Below are 12,257 nucleotides of genomic sequence, written 5' to 3'. Positions count from 1 at the left end.
TCTGTTTACATTCAAAGTCTATCAGTGTTTCATAAGTGTCTTTCCATCCAGATGAGTGCAAGTCTATAAAATGTGTTTCCCCCCTCTTCTCCATTGAAATAACCCCCTGCTAATGACCATAGGGAAGATATTTAGAATGTGCTTCAGTATTGAGAGCCACAGGAGGATGTTACTAACACTTAACAAGCCTCAACAAATTTGTTAGATCAATGAGATAGTCAATATACTTTAAGATAGAGAGAACTAAATCATATCTTCTGTTCCCAGGAAAAATTATTAGAATTAAGAGATGTATTAGAATCTTTCTACATACTCCAAATCGAAGAAATCATGGTTGAAGATCCAGCTGGGTGAGGAGATATTTTCTCCACAGAATTCAGAACCAGCTTAAATGAGAAGGCCAAGGACAAATAAACCCACACCAAAAAGAAAGCAATTAAGTGACATGGATTATTCTTCATGTAGATTTTTTCTGAAGCAATTGGTTATTTTTTAAGATTTTATTTATTTAGTAATGAGAAACAGAGAAGAAGCAGAGACATAGGCAAAGGGAAAAGCAGGCTCCCCACGGAGAGTCCAATGTGGGACTCGATCCTGGGACCTGGGGATCATGACCTGAGCCACCCAGGTGTCCTGTTTTTTTTTTTTTTTTTTTTTTTTTTTTTAATTTTTATTTATTGGAGAATGAGAAAGAGAAAGAGGGCATGTGCCCAGGCCCGAGCCACCCAGACGCCCCAATAGGTTCTTTTTTATTTTATGTGTAATCACTTCATGAAGGCAGTAGAACATGACACAAAGGGAACCCAGAATGATGACTCACGTAAGGAAAGCACAGGGAATCAAGTTGCCCCTTTCTTTTAGTCCTCTTTAATCCTAAATATGCACAGCTGAAGTAAAACAATTTCATACAGAGGACATGACTGGTACTTTCTAAAGCTTTGTTTTTGAGCCACATGAATAGTAGTATCAAGTTCATCTTAACGGCCTTGAAAGTTCAACAAATTGTTAAGTCTGATTCATATGCCACCAGAGTACTGAGATTACTTCTACATGCAGTCTTTTGAAGCTCCGTGCATAAACATCATTTTTAAAAGAGAAAGTTAAAGTAATGCTATAGTTTTGAATGTTGATTTATTTACCTGTTTATTACTCCTGTGATGATATGTTAGTTCCATTTTGGTAATAGTTGCAGAAAAATATTAATAAATAAAATGTGATAGTTTTCCCTTTTTTTTTAAGCTAGTCAGACAAGCAAATTAGAACACTGATATTATTTCATAAATATGAATGAAAACTCTTTTTAGAAGGTAGTATGGAAAATGTAAAAATGCAGAGGTCAAGGTTCACATGTTTTCCCACATAAAAACATAACTCACTAAGCACCATTTTTAGAAAAAGCCATCCTATCTCTAGTGCACTGTTGTGTCACCTTGTTTGTAATTCAGGTAAGTTTGTACATGCATATGGGTTTGTTGTTGGACTCTGGTCTGTTGCTATTTGTGTGGCAATCACCTTATCCTATTTATTGAAGTATAATGATTAATATTTTTTTAAAAAAGATTTTTATTTATTCATGAGACACTCCCAGAAAGGCAGAGACCTGGGCAGAGGGAGAAGCAGGCTCCCTGTGGGGAGCCTGATGTAGGACTCTATCCCAGGACCCCAGGATCATGCCCTGAGCCAAAGGCAGACGCTCAACCACTGAGCCACCTAGGCTTCTCACGATTAACATTTTTTAATTAAAGTTGAGATCAAAAGGTCAAATTCAGGAAATCTTATTTCCTGGTGGAAACCGAGACTTACATAGTTACTTTATGTAAAAGATAGGATTACTTATTTTTCTCCTTGAGAAAATTCAGGAGGCGAGAGAGATTTGTTTTCACTAACCATGTATATAAAATGTACTTGCTTGTAATTTGGATTGCCTCGAATCTTAGAAAATGGTTCTATTAATTTATATTGTATCTATTATACAATATATATATATATATTTAGATTTTCTCAAAACTATTTTATAGCTTGGAATCTTTGCATGTCATTTATTAGCTTTATTCATAGGTATTTAAATACATTGATGCTACTGTAAGTGACATTATTTGTTAAGTTTTTTAATTGTTTACTTCTGGTTCAAGGACTATAATTATTTTCTCTCTACTGACCTTGCAACAAGTGACTATTACTTGAAATGGGGAAATTTTGATTTTCAGCATTACTATAATATTAAAATGTCCAATTTTCAACCACTACAAAAAAACCACAGGAATTAAATCAAGATAGTAAAAAAATAAAATTAAAATTATATATAACATGACCAAGTGGGGCTTATTCTATAAATATGATTGGTAAAGTATTTGAAGAATCAGGGTAATCTATGTATAATGCTTAAAGATATTCACTGTCAGCACTCTTATTCAATATTGTGCTAGAATTTTAGTCTAATTAAAGAGCAATAAAGGAGATACAAGGCATATAGATTAGAAAAAATAAAATTGTCCTTATTTGCAGATGAAATAATTATCTGTTTAGAATATCTCAAGTAATCTAACATACATGCACAACTAGTTAGCAAGTTCATTCAGGTCACAAGAAATATGCCAAAAAATTGTAATTTGATATATTAGCCATGACCACAAGAATATCAAAATTGAAAATACCAATTTCCGTTGCTTAAGAAAATGAAATATACTAGTGTAGATCTAACAAAACCTGTACAGGACTTGTGTCCTGGAAAAATCACAACACTGATGAACCAGTCCAAAGATGTAAATAATGAGTTACTTTATCTTCATGGATTGGAAGCCTCAGTTAAAATATCAATTTTCTCAAAAAAAAAATTTAATCTAATTTCTCTCAAAAATTCTGTTTTTGTAGACATAAACAAAATTATTCTAAAACTATATGGGATAACAGAACTAGAATAGTTCATATAAATGTGCATAAATTCAAAACTTTAATGGCCACAGTAATCAATCCTGTATGAAAATGGTAGAAGGATAGGCATACAGATCAGTAGAAGAGCTCAGTAATCCATTGAAACAAATATGCACAACTGAGTAAAAGTAAATCAACAGAGGAATAATGTTTTTTTATTTTATTTTTTTAATTTATTTTTTATTGGTGTTCAATTTACTAACATACAGAATAACCCCCAGTGCCCGTCACCCATTCACTCCCACCCCCCGCCCTCCTCCCCTTCTACCACCCCTAGTTCGTTTCCCAGAGTTAGCAGTCTTTACGTTCTGTCTCCCTTTCTGATATTTCCCACAGATTTCTTCTCCCTTCCCTTATATTCCCTTTCACTATTATTTATATTCCCCAAATGAATGAGAACATATAATGTTTGTCCTTCTCCGACTGACTTACTTCACTCAGCATAATACCCTCCAGTTCCATCCACGTTGAAGCAAATGGTGGGTATTTGTCATTTCTAATAGCTGAGTAATATTCCATTGTATACATAGACCACATCTTCTTTATCCACTCATCTTTCGTTGGACACCAAGGCTCCTTCCACAGTTTGGCTATCGTGGCCATTGCTGCTAGAAACATCGGGGTGCAGGTGTCCCAGCGTTTCATTGCATTTGTATCTTTGGGGTAAATCCCCAACAGTGCAATTGCTGGGTCTTAGGGCAGGTCTATTTTTAACTGTTTGAGGAACCTCCACACAGTTTTCCAGAGTGGCTGCACCAGTTCACATTCCCACCAACAGTGTAAGAGGGTTCCCTTTTCTCTGCATCCTCTCCAACATTTGTGGTTTCCTGCCTTGTTAATTTTCCCCATTCTCACTGGTTTGAGGTGGTATCTCATTGTGGTTTTGATTTGTATTTCCCTGATGGCAAGTGATGCAGAGCATTTTCTCATATGCATGTTGGCCATGTCTATGTCTTCCTCTGTGAGATTTCTCTTCATGTCTTTTGCCCATTTCATGATTGGATTGTTTGTTTCTTTGGTGTTGAGTTTAATAAACTCAAAGACAACCTACAGAATGGGAGAAGATATTTGCAAATGACATATCAGATAAAGGGCTAGTTTCCAAGATCTATAAAGAACTTTTTTTTTTTTTTAAATGGTAAGCTACTGGACCCAAGTTAAATAGAAATGAACCTTGACTTAAGTTTCATATTTTACAAAAATTATTTAAAATTGATCAGAGTAATATCTTAAACATAGAGTATATAATTTTTAGAAAAAATATAGGAGAAAATCTTAAATCTAGGGATAGGAAGAATTTCTTAGATTTGGCACCAAAATATAATAAAGGAAAAACTTAAATATTAGATTTCAAAAATTAAGAACTTAATAGGTTCTTGCTCAGTGCAAGAACCTATTAAGAAGATGGAAAAAAAAAAAAAAAAAGAGCTCCCAAGTGGGAGAAAACATTTCACACTGCACATCTGACAGACTAGTATATAGACTAAGTCAACAACATATTGACAAAACACAGTAATAAAAGAACAAAAAAAATTCAATTAGGAAATGGGCAAAATACAAACGAAACTTTTCAAAGAGGATATACAGATGACAGAAACACGTAAAGATGTTCAACATCATAGTCTGGAGGGAAAAGCAAATAGTGCCACAATGAGAGATCAGAACACACCTATCTAAATGGCTGAATTTGGGATCCCTGGGTGGCGCAGCGCTTTAGCGCCTGCCTTTGGCCCAGGGCGTGACCCTGGAGACCCGGGATTGAATCCCACGTCGGGCTCCCGGTGCATGGAGCCTGCTTCTCCCTCTGCCTGTGTCTCTGCCTGTCTCTCTGACTATCATAAATAAATTTAAAAAAATTAAAAATAAATAAATAAATGGCTGAATTAAAACAAAAGAAAAAGGAAAGAAAGAAAAGTGATACCACCAAGTGCTTCAAGGGTGAGGAACAGAACTCTCACCACTGCTGTTGGAACAGTAAAATGGAAGATCAACTCTGGAAAAGAGTTTGACTGTTTCTTAAGTCTCAATATACAATGATCATATAAACAGTAATTGCACTGTTGGGTATTTGTCCCAGAGAAATGAAGAATTACGTTAGCAGTAAAACCTGTACCAAATGTTTTTTAGCAGATTTTTAACGTCCAAAAATTGGAAACACAGACATCTTTTTAAACAGATGAATGGTTAAGTAAACTGGTACATCCATATCGTGACTACTTCAGAGCAATAAAAAGGAATGGATTATTGATATGTGTAACACACTGAGGATGAACCTCCAGAGAATTATAGTATTACAGAATATCCTGGAAGGTTATATGGTGGAAGATTTTGTTTTTTTTAACATTGTTGAAATGAGCAAATTGTAGAGATGGAGAACGAATTAGTGGTTGCCTGACGCAGCTATTAAAGAGCAACAGGAGAGATCTTTGTTGGAGAGATGGTAATATAGGAGATTCTAACTATATTAATGTCAATATCCTGGTAGTGATATAGTTTTGCTAAATGTTATCACTGTAACCAAGAATGCATGGAATGTTTGTATTATTTCTTACAATTGTATGTGAATCTATAGTTATCTTAAACTTTTAAAAGAGAAAAACCAATCGTAGTTTTTCAAGCATTGATACAGACTAATTGCACACAGAATTCAAGCTTTAATATTTGATTTAGCTTCCGATCTCTTGTGCAGTACTTCTAGTTTCCTTTTAGTAAATGCTTAGCTATCACTGCCTACTTTCACACGTAGAGTATAGCAAGTCCATGTTTTCACCACTGTTTGAATTTCTCTATCTTTCCCTATGAATATTGTTTTTGAAACTAGATATCTATTTTGTATTTCTTATAAATTAGCATCCTATCTCTTTATATACACACTCATGTCAATTTATCTAAATTTATCTTAATAAAAGTGCTTCATACTATTTGTTATGCAATCTGGATGGGAAGTACTTCAGCATGAAAATAAATGTTTAGAAAACTTGCTGTCCCCAAACCCTTGCTCAGTGTGGAATATAAAGAAACTTATTAGATCTAATAACATTCAGAATTGAAAATTTGTTTAGAATCTAGAGTTTATAAGGTTAAAGTTTCATCGCATAAAATAAATGGTTGGCTGTTTGAGCTAATAAAATTTTCTTACTTGTCTTCAGTGTTTAATCAGTGTGGGGGAAGTTTATTTGGAAAATGTCCTCCCAGAAGGATTATAATAGACCAGGACAGGAGTTAGAGGCGTGTAATTTTGTAAAACATAGAACAGCAATATTTCAAAGATTATGAAAGCCAGCATTTGTCTAACACACAACTGAGAAACCTCTCAATGATGATCATGGTGTGGGTCAAGTCTTTTGGCATTAGAAAAATGCCTAACCTTTAGCTTCTGATCAAATACAACAGAGACAAGGTGAGGGAGGAATGCCCCAAGAGAATGATTGGACTTGCTACATATTTCCTGTTTTTATTCAATAATTAAAATATACATATTCAAAAATATTTATAGGGTAGCTACTTGATGTTAGATACGGTTTTTAGATAATGGTGACAGAAAAAAAAAGTTCATTCCTCTACTATGGTGCCTCTATGTTATTTTAATAGATAAGTGATACTCAAGTAAACAAAGGTGCCAAGAAGACAACATAACAGCAGTGAGTTTAAGACAGGCATGTTTTATGCAGTTTGTCAAGTGAGTAATTCTCTTAAGAGTTGATAATTTAGCTGACATCTGTAAAAAAAGAATGGCCTATTAGTGAATTCTTATGCAGAAAGATATTTTTGAGCATAACAAGTGAAAAATGCCGAGAACAAAAATTGTGATATTTACACTCAAAATGTGTTTTCATTATGCAAATATAAAACTATATTGTTGAATTTTAATTGTAATTAAGAAAGATGGACTCATCTTTATACTAGTTCCTGAGATATATTTTTAGATGTGAGAATTCGTAATTGTACCTGAGAAAAGTACACATTTATACATGGCTATCCTCTCCTAATATATAAATGTACATTAAGCTATGTTTATTTCTGCTAATCTTGTGTCCTAAATGCTAAAAACATCTTATCTTAGCAAAATATATGGATATTTTGATGCCATTATCATGTTTATAAATAATTTTTTGTAGTGTAAGACCTGTTAATACCTACCAATATTTCCTCGATAAAATGTATCATTTGTCTCATAAAGGTCTAATTTATTGGCAATTTTGGGGGAAAATACAAGCTAATCCATGAATGGATTAAGTAATCACACAGATACTTTCCATAGGGCTTGATGTGTTGACCACATTTTTAAGAGTTAATAGCTTACTGAATTATTTCCTACCATACTCTAAAGACAGAGCTCACATCTTGTAATCAAGTAACATCACTAATATGTCCAATACATAATAGTGGAAGACTTGTCTGAGATAAAATTAGGTCATTCTCAGAAAAAAGAAAAATACAGGAAAAGAGGAAAAGGAACTTAATTTTTAATACTTACCAACTTGACAACTTAAGTGCTGTCAGCATGAATATATTCTAAGTGTAAAGAAATTTAAACACAAAAGTATAAGTATGCAATATGCCCTGATCACTGTCCTTTTCATAATTACTTTCCTAAACATTTATGTCATATTTACTCTTTTAAAACTCAGGAGGAATACATAAATATATTTTCAGTTAATAGTATTCAGAGAACAAAGATGAAAATTGAAACCAAATACTATCATAAACCCTTGATCTTAAATCCTTAAGTTCAGTTTCTTTTAAAAAGTATGGAGAGAACCCAGATGTCCATTGATAGATGAATGGAAAAAGGAGATATGGTATATACAAGGGAGTATTACTCAGCCATCAATGAAATAAAATCCTACCACTTGCAATGATGTGGATGTAACTAAAGGGTATTATGCTAAGTGAAATAAGTCAATCAAAGAAAGACCAATGATTTCATTCATATGGAATTTAAGAAACAAAAGAAAGGATTGTAGGAGAAGGGAGAGAAAAATAAGTTGAAATCATAGAGGGAGACAAACTGTAAGAGACTCTTGATTATAGGAGACACCAAGGGGAGGTGGGTGGGAAGATGGGATAATTGGATCATGTACATTAAAGAGGACACTTGATATAATGAGCACTGGGTGTTATATGCAACTGATTAATCACTAAACTCTACCTCTGAAACTAAAAAAATAAAACTAAAAGTTCCCAAGTGATGCCGAAAAAAATAAAAGTAAATTGATAACCATTTGGATATGTCCCTTTTAAGCCTTCTGTTCAACCTGTTAGCGAATTTTGGATTCAGAGGATGGCTACATTCCTTGTCTTTTCCCTTTCTTCTAATACTTTATATTTCAGGATTCTCTTTCCCCCTGGATTTATATACTACTACTAACGTAGGTGTAAATTTTAGTTCATCTAGTCTGTGAACAAATTTGAAGTTGAGAGAAACTAATCAGTGTTCGACTTCAGTTTGCACCTCTTAGAAAGTAGATAAGAACCACACCAATATAAATATACACATACATATAAATGAAGTGTTAAATATTAACTTAATTAGGGAGCCATGAATGCCAAATCTTGCCTCTAAGGATATCATGTATTGACTCTAGGTTCTTAAGGAATTAAGTATTCACAAGGATTAACACATAAAACAAAAATAAAACTTTTGGAACTATTCTGTGACCTCAGAGTCAACAGCTGACATCATCAATGAACCACAGTAGATACATAAAATGCCCATTTTTGCTAATTACAGTCCCTAGCAAGACTTTGATATTGTTTCCGCTCTTAAATTTAATACTCAACCTTTTGATTTTATACAACCTTCTGACTACATGAAAGCTACTATTTAAGAGGATAGCTGAGAGCTAGGAAAGTTGGCCCTTCCTAGGCCTCTTTGAGCTTAATAGTTTAATCTAAGAATGATCCAAAAGAGGTCTTTTGTGAAAGGTGAGATGAATTGCATAGGAGGAAAGATGAACCTAAATTTTGGACCGGCTACTTTCTAGGTATTTTTACTATAGTTTTAGAAACCCTCATACAAAGACTTGGATAGTTCCAGTATAGCTTCTAGAAGCATATAAAATGGGTGCAAAGAAGGCTTTAAATATGTCAAGTTAAAGATTGAGTCTATAATTACTCAGATACTATCTCAAATTATAGCCAGTTATCGAATGAATAGAAGTTTATATGGTAAATATAACCTCAGAAACTGAAAAAAAAAATGATTGAAATTCTCGATAAGAAACTCATACACAATGTTAAAAGAAGCAAACAAATATTCATTCATTGCAGGTCATCAAATCTATAGATCGTCTTTACCAAATTTCTTCTTTGTGTACTCCTATTAGAAGAGTCTTCATCAAGGATAGGATTTTTCTCAGTTGCATTGTGAATCAACCCCAAGTGCAAATTATATGGTTCCTCCAATATCTTCAAAGGTTATCTTGACCTCTGTATCTTGACATTTTGTGAAGTTTAATATACAAAATTTGAAGATATTCTCTGAACGTTATCTACATTTAGATTATAGATACTTTAATAAAAATTCGACATAAGAATTAAATATGCCTATGAAAGTTTAAAAATCTAGCAAGTACTCACTTGTGCAAGGTATAGAGTGAGGTATGCATGAGCAGAAGCATATTTATCAGAAAACTATTCTGCATTTCAAAATGTAGCAAAGAAACAAATATTGGTCACTGAGTATGGCTATAATATTTTTCTCCAAGAAATATCTAGATTGACTAATGCGTATATTTATCACTTTAAAAAAACACCAACAAATCTTAATGCTTTCAAATAAACTATCTTAATAGAAACTCCTAGTAAACTACCAAAGGCTCTGCAATCACAAAATACTACTTTGCATAAGTAATTGAGTTGCTTTGAGAGTTTTTAAAATTTTTTAGCATTCAGTCTTCAAATCTACATTCAGTATGTTCAGATTGCTTTGGAAATAGTTGGTTTAATGTCATCTTGGCAATAGTGAGATAGCAGAACCAGTGGCCCATCAAGCACATGACTTTTTCCACAGTATTTTGTAATGGGGCTTATAGGATAATGTACCTCTCTCCCTTAAAGGAAAATACAATGAATCTTGGATATAAAACTTGAACACTTAGGAATCAAGTACCACTTAAAGGTAAGAGTTTGGGTAAGCACATCACTGGATCAGCTTTCTGACATCTTTACCTGATCACAAGGCCATGACTTTTCACAGCCTTGAATTGGCTAGAATTTGTTAATACATATTTGCCTTAACTTCTCTGGGACAAAACTTCTCAGTTTTCATACAAGCATGTTTTCAGTAGCTTGAGATGAGTAGAATAAGCTGGCTTTTGATTATTTCCAGTTGAAGCTCCAAACATTAAAAAAAAAATGCCATCCTATATAATATATGTAAATGCAGAGCTTAAAAAAATCCCTGAGTAATAAAATGTTTTATAGCACCATAATTTTCTGCGTAGCAGCAGCATATGGAACAGAAATGAAGTAAGCATGAAGGAGGAAAAAGATAAATTCATGGTTACAATAGAAAACCAGGGGCGAATAGAGGGCAAGAGTTATTTAACTGTCTCCTAGGTCTTCAAACTGACAAAATTCAAATGACTGTGACATTATACATTTTATTTATTTTTTTAGAAATCAGTGTTACCTCAGACATATTTCATAGACATAAAGCCCTTGAATATTTTGAGCATCTCTCCAGATATTTAAATATACATAATTTAGGGTAAAACTTGGAACCTATTAGCATTTCTGCCTTTTATAGGTATTAAGGTGAAAGTCAATTTCAATTTGACTTCCTTTATCTGTATCCCCAACCAAGAAAGAAAAGCCTTAATAAGGAGATCTTCTTTTAATGCTTTTATAAAGGTTCACCAGGTCATTCAGAACAATTGTTCCACTGAGGACAATCAGAAAAGCTAAAGGATTTGCATTTTAAGGAGTCAGGAAGCTAAAAATATAGTGAAGAACTATCATGCAAAAATCAGGGAAAAGATGGGAATTTTGGATACTGACCTCATCATCTAGGGCCATTTATGCCCTTAGGGACTTTAGCCTCTCCTGACTCCCATGAAGTTGGCATATCAGACATAAAAGCAGATCAACTTTTGTGCACAATCAGAAGAGATTGGAAAATTACCATATACCGAGGTACGAAAAAAATTTCTGAAAATTTTCAAAACCTGGTATATTATATAAATTAAACTAGTATTTAACTACATGAAGAACATAATTATATCCTTCTATGTTTGTGTTATGCTTTGAATTGTGTCCCTGCCTCCTTCCCTGCAAAGCCCTATGTGGAAGTCCTAGTCCCCAAATGACCATATTTAGAGATAAGGCTTTTGTAGAGGCAATTAAGGTTAACTGAAGTCAGAAGAGTGGGGTCTTCTTAAGAGGAAGAGAAATCAGAAGTAAATACAGAGAGAAAAAGCCATGTGAGGACACAGTGAGTGGACAGTCCTCACCAAAACTAAGCCTGCTGGCACCTTGATTTCGAATTTCCAGCCCAGAACTGTGAGAAAATAAATTTCTAGTATTCTTTTGTTTTGTTTTTCCTGTTTAGCTTGATTGCTTTCCATTATTCTGCCCTCTGGATTGCTTATCTGTTCTTCTTCTAGTCAACTACTTATGCCCTCTAGTGTATTTTTAATTTCAGTTATTTTCTTCCTTTTAGGTTTTCTTTCTTTTAGTTGCAAAAAGAATGGAGGATCCCAGTGAGACCCTCAAGACCAATGAGTATCTTTAGGAGTATTAATTTAAACTATCAGTACATTAGTTGTTTTATTTAGATCTCTTGCTGTGATTTTTGTCTGGTTCTTTCATTTGGGGCTTATCCCTCTGCTTCATTTTGTCTGACTCTGTTTCCACATGTTAGCAAAGCCAGAGACATCTCCTGCTCTTACAAGTAGGGGCCTTATGAAAAAAAAAAAAATTCTGTAGCATCCCCTAGTTCAATGTATCCTCTTCACCTGGACTTCAGGGTTATGTCCTACAAGTGTTGTGTGTGCTCTACTTTTGTGGCTGAGCCATCTTTGCCTTCACTTCAGTCATCCACGAGGACTCTCTTTGCGTTTTGTGGGCAGGGTTTGGTCTCTTTGTTGTTAACGGGCAGTCTAGAACTGCCTTGGGCTTGAGTTGGGTCAGCCAAGCATTTGCCAGAGGTGAGGTCACACAGAACCCCAGGGCCTGTGTTGATCCCTGGAGGCTTTTGTTGGGGCAGGGCCTGCAGTTAGGATGTCTGCCCTCAGCCCACCACTAGGGCCACAGTCAAACTGATGTGTGTAGCCAGCTTCCTTTCTTCCTGGGGCCAGAGTCACTTTGGAGAGGTGCTGGCC

The 12,257-nt window shown here is 34.3% G+C and overlaps 1 long non-coding RNA gene across 1 annotated transcript in view; it reads right to left on the bottom strand.

The window, feature by feature from the left end:
* Positions 1–3,681: 3,681 nt before the first annotated feature.
* Positions 3,682–12,257, bottom strand: part of LOC144292364 (uncharacterized) — a 52,682-nt gene continuing 44,106 nt past the window's right edge. Inside the window, exons 3-4 of the long non-coding RNA XR_013359801.1 lie at positions 7,409–7,446; positions 3,682–3,978 (exon numbers count right to left, since the gene is read on the bottom strand). This is a non-coding gene — a long non-coding RNA (uncharacterized LOC144292364). The remainder of the gene's footprint in view (positions 3,979–7,408; positions 7,447–12,257) is intronic.

The sequence above is a fragment of the Canis aureus genome, chromosome 2, assembly GCF_053574225.1.
Source record: "Canis aureus isolate CA01 chromosome 2, VMU_Caureus_v.1.0, whole genome shotgun sequence".
NCBI lineage: Eukaryota > Metazoa > Chordata > Mammalia > Carnivora > Canidae > Canis > Canis aureus.
Note: the sequence above shows the minus strand (reverse complement) of the source record. Positions and strands in the feature narration are given on the sequence as shown.